General features: G+C 47.9%; 1 pseudogene; it reads right to left on the bottom strand.

Annotated features, from left to right (window-relative positions):
• Positions 1-649: 649 nt before the first annotated feature.
• On the bottom strand, positions 650-7,622 carry LOC116854373 (annotated as a pseudogene).
• Between the last annotated feature and the right edge of the window lie 2,557 nt (positions 7,623-10,179).

The following is a 10,179-nucleotide window of genomic DNA, read 5'->3' as shown; positions in this document are numbered from 1 at the left end:
AAAACCAAGGCAGAAACTGCACATAACTCAGAGGGCTCCATGCTCTTGGAGGCTGAGCTAGCGGCCACAGCCAAGGCCTCTGGCGGTCAGGGGACTGAAAGTCTGAGAGGTGGCTTGGTGTACCCCTGCCCCTGAAGCCCTATGGACATGGAAATGTACAGGGACTGGGAGGAAAAACCCGACCAGAGGCCATCCTGGCTCCACGGCCACTGCAGGACCACTCCCATCCCCACCAGGCAATGTCTGTCTAGAACCAGGAAGAGAACCTTTTCCCTTGATTGTTCTTTTTAAAGATGGTTGCTTAGCATTGACACAGAAGTCAACTGATATAAAACTGGAGCAGTTCACAGCTGAAAATGACCCAGAAGTTATCAAAGTGTAGTGACCACAAAGAGAAGACTTTGTGTCCCCAGGCAGGCCTCCTGTGTGTGGGTGCAGCTGGGGTCCTGGAAATGCCCATGTGGGCAGGACTGGGCTCCATGGTCTCCCTCGAGGGGACTGAAGTAGGAACCTGCTCTCACAGCTCTGCTCAGGACAGCACCCCCCTGATGGAGACGGGGACAGCCCCTCATGAGTCCTGGATGTCCTGGTGAATCTTGGGCCAGCCTGAATCTCTACTTCTTTATGAAGGGTGGGGAGGTAACCTCAGTCACCATAGGTCCCACAGGTCCTCCAGGAGACACCCCAGCCACCGTGGGTCCCACAGGTCCTCCAGGGATAGCAACTTGGTGGGCTTGTGGCCCAGCAGGTACCTGTTCAAGTGGCTCTCACACCAAGTTGACCCGCACGACCTTGATCCCATTGGCCAGGTCGACCCCCATCACCAGGTGACAGGCCAAGGTCGGTCAGTGAACCTCCACCGCCAACCCCCCAAAAAAGGCCCTCATGTAGTAAGCATCGCCCTGGTCCCTGGGGATGTGGGCATGGAACTGTGTCCAGCGCTGATAGCTGAAGTCTTCATGGGACACCTGGTACAAAATGGGGTGCAGGGTGCCAAAGAGGGGGACGGGATCTCCATGCCCACATGATCACAGAACTTCATGTCCACATCCGCACATGCCAGGTCATCCACCTCACGGAAAAAGCTCTGCTCGCAGAAGCAGCTGACCATCCCCATGTACTGCATGGACACATCCTGCCAGTGCAGGGCAACAGGGACCTTGAGGACCACCACGCTCCAGCCCTGCCAGGGGGGACACAGGGCTGGCAGTATGCTGGTCGGTGATGACCTAGTAGGTGAACCTGTGACCCACCAGGATGGGCTTATCTGCCCTCTGCAGGGACAAGGGACAAGGCAGGAGGAGAGTCACTGTCAGAGGCTGCCGGCGGACCCCAGAGCTGGGGGCCGTGGATGTGTGCACCTTCTTCACGGGGGCAGGCCCTGGCTGCTTTAAGATATAGCCTCTCTCCCAGCCTGTCCTGAGCAAGTCTGCTTATGGGGCCTCCCTAGCTTCTGCTCCCAGAGATGGGGGCCGTCCGCACCCCATCATACAAAGGGGAGTCTGAGGCTTCAGATATGGGAAACCAACCCACAGTCACCATGCTGGAGCAAGGAATGCTTCCCCTGTGCCGAGCTCCCAAGCAAACCCTGCAGGTGCCCTTTCCTGGCTGACCCCCTGCAGGTCCTGAACTCCTCCAGTCAGGAATGGAGCACCTTTGGGCACAGCCCTCCTTTCTAAGGCCTACAGACTGGCTAGAATCATCAGGGCTGGCCTCCTGATCCACTTTGCTTTGAGAGGGCTTCACTTGTCCCCACAGAGCTGTCTCACCCCCATAGGGTCCTCCCTTGAAGGCTACTGGGCCTCTTGCTGACAAGGTCCATCAGTCAACCACTGCTATTCCTAGGAACAGTCACCCTCAAACTCCCCAGATCAGGAATCAGGTCCAGCCCACGGGCAGGGACAGGGAAAGAGGACTGCTGGAAGAACAGGGATCTTAGGCCCCTGCCATGAATCCAAGAATGTAAGCTTCCAGGTCCACGTCTACATCTCCTGACTCCAAGAAGTTGGAAGTCTTGTCTCTCTGAGGGAACTACCTGTGGGGACAGCAGCCCCTCCATTGTCAGCAAAGGTGGTGAGCCCCTCTGAGATGCATTTTTGTTAAGGTTTCATTTATTTGTTTGACAGAGAGAGAGACAGCTAGAGAGGGAACACAAGCAGGGGGAGTGGGAGAGGGAGAATTATGCTCCCCACTGAGCAAGGAGCCCAAATGGTGGGGTTCGATCCCAGGACCCCAGGATCATGACCAGAGCCGAAGGCAGATGCTTATTGACTGAGCCACACAGGCGGTCTGAGACTGATTTTTTCACATACGCATTAAGGCTACTTCCCAGTGCCTGCCCCATACCTGGCAGCTTAGTAAATCCCTCACACAGGGAAAGTAGGCACTACATTTAAATAGGGGACAAGGCCACACACAGCCAACAGACACAAGTCAGCTCACTGGGGGGGCAAGTCCAGGTCAGCCAACAGGGGAAAAAGCCGTACATGAAGCACGGGGAGAGAAGAGTGCTCCTGGCAGAGGGCAGAGAGAACGTAAAGGCCTGGAGTCGGGCCTGAGGCACAGGTGAGACAACCACACACCTGGGAGCCCCATGGGAGTGGGAGGATGCAGTGGGAGAGGAAAGGCTGGAGAGGACATGCAGCTGGGGAGCGGGTCATAGAGAGGCTCAAAGGTTATGTTCTGAAAAGATCACTCTGCTGGTTACTGGAGAAGAATGGGCTCTGTACAGCAGAGGACAGGGAGACCCTAAACCTAAGCCCTAACCCTAACCGCACACTAACCCTAATCGAACTCCGTGCTCAATTTTGTGGACTGACAGCTCTACTCTGAAATCACAAACAAATCCATCAAGCTGGCTTTCACTCCGTGCTCAGTATTGCACTGAAAGTTCTACCCAGAACAGTAAGGCAAGAAATAAGGAATCCACATGTGAAAGGAAACAGTAGAACTAGGTCTATTCAGAGACCAGAGACGGCATCATCTTATATAGAGAGCTTCCTAAAGAATCAACCAAAAAGGATCACAGCCAGTTCCCTAATTCCTCAAAGTTTTAGGACAAAATATCAATACACAAAAATCTCTCTTATCTGTATACACTAGCAATGAATCATCCAAAAAGAAATTTAAGAAAACAATTCCATTTTAGGGAACATCCACGTTGACAAAATACTTAGGAATAGAGGTAATCAAGGTATATGTCTTGTACACCAAAAATTACAAAACATTGCTGAAAGAAAGGGAAACCTAAATTAATCCAAGGACACCCCGTGGTGATGAAAAGACGTACTATTGATGAGATGGCAACAGTAACAAAGCAACGTGGAAATTCAATATGCTCCCAAGAAATTTCATTTCATTTCTTCTTTGGGAAGGAATGCACAAGCTAATTGCAACACTCATATGGAAATTTAAGGGACCACAAGATAGCCAAAAACACCTTGAAAAGAAAATCAAAGGTGAAAGGTCATACTTCCAAAGTTCAAATCTTAATACAGAGCAACGGTAATGAAAACATTGTGATACTGTCGTAAAGGCATGCATACAACCTGAAACAAATAATACATTATATGTTAATTAATGGATTTTTAAATTTACAAGTTTTTTTAAATACATAAAATAAATTTCTTTTTAAAAGTGTGCATACAGATCAGTGGGATTTAACTGAGAGCCCAGAAATAACCCCCTTCATGTATGGTCCACTGAATTTTGACAAGGATGGACAACATTATACTGGGGAGAGAGAATGGTCTTTTCAACAAAGGGTGCTAGACAATCGGCTATCCATGTACAGAGGAATGGAACTGGGCCTTTACCTCACACCACATATACACATTAACTCAAAATAAGTTAAAGGCTTAAATGTAAGAGGTAAAATTATAAACCCTAGAAAAAACAAATGGGGATAAATCTTCATAACTGTGGATTTAGCAATGCTTTTAGATCTGACACCAAAGCATAGAAGGGAAAGAAAAAAAATAGATAAAATAATATCCTCAAAATTAAAAATCTGTCCCAGGTGCCTGGGTGGCTCAGTTGGTTAACCGTCTGACCCCTACTTTTGGCTCAGGTCATGATCTCAAGGTCATGAGATTGAGCCCCACGTCAGGCTCTACACTGAGTGTGGGGCCTGCTTAAGATTCTCTTCCTTTCTCCCTCTGCCCCTATCCACTAGCATACTCTCTCTCACTCACTCTTAAAAAAGGAATGTAAAAAGTTTAAGAGTATTTGTACATCAGAAGATACTATCTAGAAAGTGAAAAGACAGCCCCCAGAATAGAAGGAAATATTTGTACATTGTTTATCTAATAAGAGTCTGTTGCCCAGAATATGTAAAGAGCTTTTACAGCTTGGGATGCCTGGGTGGCTCAGTCGGTTAAGTCGCTGCCTTAGGCTCATGTCATGATCCCAGGGTCCTAGGATCGAGTCCTGCGTCGGGCTCCTTGCGCAGCAGGGATCCTGCTTCTCTCTCTACCTCTGCCTGCCACTCTGCCTGTTTGTGCTCTCTCTCGCTCTCTCTCTCTGAGAAATAAATAAATAAATAAATAAATGAAATCTTTTTAAAAAAGAGCTTTTACAACTCAACAAAAAGGCCATTTTTAAAAGTCCACTTTTTTGGACAAAGGACTTGGATAGATCCTTCTCCAGAGAAATCATACAAATGGTGAAAAGCCCATGTATAGATGTTAAACATCATTAGTTTTTGTGGAAATAAAGATTTAAACCACTTAGATGTCCCTTGACGCAAATAGAATCACTATGATCAAGAAACAATAATAAAAGGATGTTGAGAAACTGAAACCTTTAAACCTCGCTTGTGAAAAATGGTGCAGTCTACATATAAAATAGTTTGGCATTTACTCAAATAGATCCAGGCAGAATTACCATAGGGTTCAACAATTGTACTTCTAGATATATACCCCCCGAATTGAAAACACTGGTTCAAACAAACAAACAAACAAACAAAAATGTACAGGACTATTCATAGCAGCAGTGTTCACAACAGGCAAAAACCAGAAATGTCCATCCACAGTGAAAAGGATGTCCTTTTGCAGAATGACATATGCAGATGTCCATCCATGGGGAAAAGGATAACAAAACAAGGTAGATCCATAAAAGGCTATCTTGTTCTGCCTTATGAAGGAATAAAGTAAAATGGTTCATTTGTGGGGAAAAAATATGGTGGTTCCTTAAAATATGAAACACAGAATTCTACTGCAGCCTATATGCCCCCAAAAATTGAAAGTAGAAAGACCCACATTCAGAGCAGCACTTCTCAAAAACAGCCAAAAGGGGGAAGCCGCCCAAGTGTCCACTGACAGATGAATGGATAAACAAAATGTGGTTTATACACCATGGAACATGATTCAGCCTTAAAAACGAAGGGAGTTCTGACACAGGCTACAACACGGGTTGAACGTGGAAGTCATTACACTGAGTGAAATCAGCCAGTCACGGAAGGAGATACTGTATGATCCCACTTGGATGAGGTGTCTGGGATACAAAGCTGGATATGGATGCAGGAGGCCAAGGGGAAGGGACAATGGGGATTTGGTGTTTCATGCATAGAAGCTCCCTCAGGGAGAATGAGGAAATTCTGGAAAATGATGTACAACCGTGGGAACTCAGCTAAGGCCAGAAAATTGTGTACCTGAAATGTTTTAAGGGGTCAGTGTTCTTATGTTCAGTCACTGTGAAAAAGTGAATGAAGGACTGATGCATGTCAAATATGGATGGACACTGAAAACAGACCCAGTGACATAAGCCATATAGAAATACCACTCAGATGGGAGCCCTCTGCTTCTTAAGTCCATCAAGGTTACCCAAATAAGGGAAAGTCCTGGAAGAAGTCCCAGAAGAAGAAAACTGGATCCGAATGGAGAAGACATTTCAGACCATCAGGCAGGTGGTGATAGTTGAAGTGGGCCTGTGGTCTGGGTTCAAATGGTGGGATGCATCATGATTTCCTCACTTGGGCTTACGTGGTGGTTCTGCAGGACACTGTCCCTATTTGAGGTAAAATGCACCAAAGTAGACTGTGTGAAGTGGCAAACATGGTAAAGAAATGTCAGCTAGGGAGTCTGAATGTGGAGATAAAGCATATGTGTTCTGCTCTGACAAGTTACTGCAGATTTGAAATCACCGCAGAGTAAACTCTTCCAAACATCCACGTTAGCACCATGTCACAGAAGCAGAGGGCACATCAGACTTCAGGATGAAGGCCAAGCCCTCCGAGATCCAGTTCACCCACCGTGGAGAAGACACTTGACCTTGGAGAAGGCCACATGTTAGTAAGAGACTCATGAGAGGATTAAATCGGGTGCCCCCATGTCTTGGGTGCAGTAGAAGAGTGGGATTCAGAATTCCAATTCTCCACAATGCTCCACCACAACCTGGTGAGAACTGTGAGAAAGCATGAAGGGAGCCTCAGTAAAGTGGACTGGGGACACCAGAAGGAGAGGCGGGAAGGGGGTACCTGGCACTCAGTGTCCATTACAGAACCCCACATTACAATGCCCCATGGGAGAGACTCATCCATTCCAGGCCCCACAGGGGAAGCTGGAAGGTTCATCTCCTACAAAAAATCCACCATCCCCACAGCTTGGCCAGTGAGAATCCTCCATCCTCCTGAACGCCTGCCTTGCTCCAGTAGACTTTCCTTCCAAGCAACCCTCCCAACTTCTTCCTCCTTCTCCACGAAATAATGTTCCTTTCCTTTGTTTCTTGCACTTGCCTGTGATGTGCCCATAGCTTGCTCATCCCAGATTGCCATTCTCTGCTATTCCCAAATAAACCCATTCTGCTGGTCAAATAACTGGCAGTTTGAGTTTAAGGCAAACAGAACTAATAAATTCAAAAACCTTGCAAGGAACAAAATCAATATACACAAATCAATTGCATTTCTACATGCTCCAAAGGAACCATGAGAAAGAGACTACAGACAACAATCTCATTTACTACCGCATCCAAAAGAACAAGATACCTGTTAGTCCCCTGAACCAAAGGGGTGACCAACCTATCCTCTGACAGCCGTGAGACACTGATGACAGACAGGGAGGGAGACACATAGAGACAGGAAGACACTCTGTGCTCAGGGAAGAACCAACACTGGGAAACTACCTCTTCTCCCCAAAGCCAACTACACAGTCTTCACTGTCGCTCCCGAACTTCCAGACTCTGGACTAACCCTGACGTGGGTGTGGACATGGGAAGGACCCTGCAGGGCCAAGTCAGGGTGAGCATGAGCACCGAGTGGGTGGTCGCTCCCTGATTGCAGACTGTCTCAGGAGCCCCACGAACAGAATCCGAATGCTCACAAACACAGACGTGGAACTGGGGAGCGCATCGGAGTCCAGAAAGGGGGGAACCCACAGCCCTACAAACAGCACCACAGGAGGCCACAGCACCACACACAAAACCGCGGAAGCCCCAGTGTCTACACAGTGTGCCCTTCCCCCATGGGGTCCTGAGACCACGCACCCCCCTCACCATTCCCTGTTCAGGCGGCTTCTCCTCACCTTCTCCTCCAGTAGCGGGTCCTGAGGGTACGAGACTGCTGTCAGTTTGGACATGGCCCCACATTCTCCACAATGGGTCCTGTCAGTGTGGATGTGGAACCCCATCCTCCCCAGCTTGTCCCGTCAGCGTAGGAGCGGCCCCACGACCTCCAGAAGTTTCCACAGCGGCTCCTGAGGACGCCTGACTCCTGTCCCAGCTGCAGCTGTGCAGGCCAGGCTCAGGGCAGGAGTTGGGGTCCTGCACCCTCTGCAGGCGGTGGAGGGCAGTGCAGGACTAGGGGAGCTCACCCTTCAATGGAAGCACCTGCTCCCTCCTGGGGTCCAGCTGGAGCCATTTCATTCTGGAAATTCAAACTGCATGCAGCCCAATATCCCCCAACTTCTCTAAAAATTGCTAAGGATCAATTGGAAACAATATGGAATGACAACAGTCCCTGACCCAAACGGTGGCAATGAACATGACCCTGGCCCTGATGCAGACCCACACTCTGACGTGAACATGCTCTCAATCCTGGCCCCGACCCCAATCCAAGACCCTAACCCTAGCCCCCTACCCAAACAGTGTTCACAAGAATCAAAAGGTAGAAAATGCAAATATCCATCAGTGGTGAATGCCTAAACAAAGTGTGGTTGGTGAAGGGTTTCAATTGGGTCCAAGTTCAGGTTTCAGCCAGAGTTCTAGATCAGGCTTTGGGGATAGCGTCAGGGGGAGGATTTAAAATTCGGGGCAAGGGAACAGTTAGGGTTTAGGGCTTTAGGTTTATGACTTAGGGTTGAAGACTCAGGGCTTCTGGGATAAAGTTCAAGATCAAATTCGGGGTTTGGGTTCAGCGTTCATGGCTCAGAGTTCTGGTTTAGGGATTGGGTTCATGGTTCAGGCCTTGGATCCAGGGCTCAGGTTCAGAGGTTAGGCTTCAGGTTCAATTTCAGGTTTGGGATTCAGGGTTCCAGTTTGGGCTTTAGGGTCAGGTTAGGTTTCACCATTAAAGTTAGAGGTTAGGGCGCCTGGGTGGCTCAGTGGGTTGAAGCCTCTGCCTTCGGCTCAGGTCATGATCCCAGGGTTCTGGGATCGAGCCCCACATCGGGCTCTCTGCTCGGCAGGGAGCCTGCTTCCTCCTCTCTCTCTGCCTGCCTCTCTGCCTACTTGCAATCTCTGTCTGTCAAATAAATAAATAAAATCTTAAAAAAAAATAAAGTTAGAGGTTAAGGTTAGGTTTAGAGATGACATATTTTCTTCAGTTGTCATCATGGACACAAAATATCTTTCTTTCTTTTTTTAATTTTATTTATTTATTTGACAGAGAGAGAGAGAGAGAGAGACAGAGATCACAAGTAGGCAGAGAGTGGAGGGGGGGAGCAGGCTCTCTGAGCAGAGAGCCTGATGTGGGGCTCAATCCCAGGACCCTGAAATCATGACCTGAGCCTAAGGTAGAGACTTAATCCACTGAGCCACCCAGGCGCCCCATGGACACAAAATTTCTATCTGAACTTTCTAAATCTGAAATTCATTTCATCTGGGTGTCAGGAGCTAGTTTAGAATTTAAGATCTCAGTAACTCCCTACCAACAGCATTCTGATCCCAGGCTCTCCCAGTCACTGAGAATTTTCTTTTGTCTTGGCTCAAACATACACTTGGCAGAGAAGGGTGAGCAGTTGTTAAAGTTGGAATGACTTCACAATGGTAGAGGTGTGAGCCCAAATATTGTGGAACTGCTCATGGAAAATGACACAGGTGACAAATAATTGGTCAACTTCTGATTCTTCCACAAAGACCAAGTCTCCAATAGAATCTGATAATGTTCCCTAGGAAGGCCTGTGGTACTCATTACCAGTACTTAAAGAAGCCCCACTCCCCTGTTTTAAACTAAGAATCACAGCGGGATACTTCCTACTTTTTGTCAGAAATAAAATTTTGTTTTTTGGCTGTTCCAGTGTACAATTTGTGGAAACACTGACAACATTCTCCTTTCTCAAATCCTCATCAACACACGAGTAAAATGCAGACAATGTTGTAATGCACTGCTCATTGGAAAACCAAGTACAAGGAAGGCTATTAGAAGCAATAAAAAGATATCAAATATGAAACTCAGAAAAAGCACCCTTGATGGGCACTTAATGAGGATCCCTAACCATAAGACCTAACATCTCATCCTATGGAATTCTCCCATATAAATCATCAATAACAATAGCCTGCTGACACTGTAACCACCTCACCACTGGCCTCTAGGCTTGTAATACGCACTCCAATCGCTAGAGACACACTTCTCAGCGGCAGAACAGGGCTTGCCCACTCCCAGTGGACCAACTCTTACAGTAAAGCCAAAAAATCCCACCCCTTAGAAATCGCAGCCATTAGGACACAGTCACAGAAACCACACCCAGAACTCAATAACGGACAGACATCTCATGAAGCGGATGCTACAGACCACCACCACTCCCACGAAGTACTCTCCAGTGGACTCCAGGTCTGTCCCCTGCCCGGGGTCACATGGGGCACCGCATTCTTCCAAGACTCCATCCTCAGAACAAAACAGTGACTGTCCTCATCAGTCCTGTGTGCAGGCTCACAGGGAGCCCAGCAAAAACCAGACAATTTCTTGAGAGCGCTCAACCTCTAACGCCTGTCCTAGCAGACAGAGGGTACTGCTCTCCACGACTTCCA

This window comes from Lontra canadensis, unplaced genomic scaffold, assembly GCF_010015895.1.
Source record: "Lontra canadensis isolate GAN:19392208 unplaced genomic scaffold, GSC_riverotter_1.0 scaffold91, whole genome shotgun sequence".
Taxonomy (NCBI): domain Eukaryota; kingdom Metazoa; phylum Chordata; class Mammalia; order Carnivora; family Mustelidae; genus Lontra; species Lontra canadensis.
This window is presented reverse-complemented; position numbering and strand designations above follow the sequence as displayed.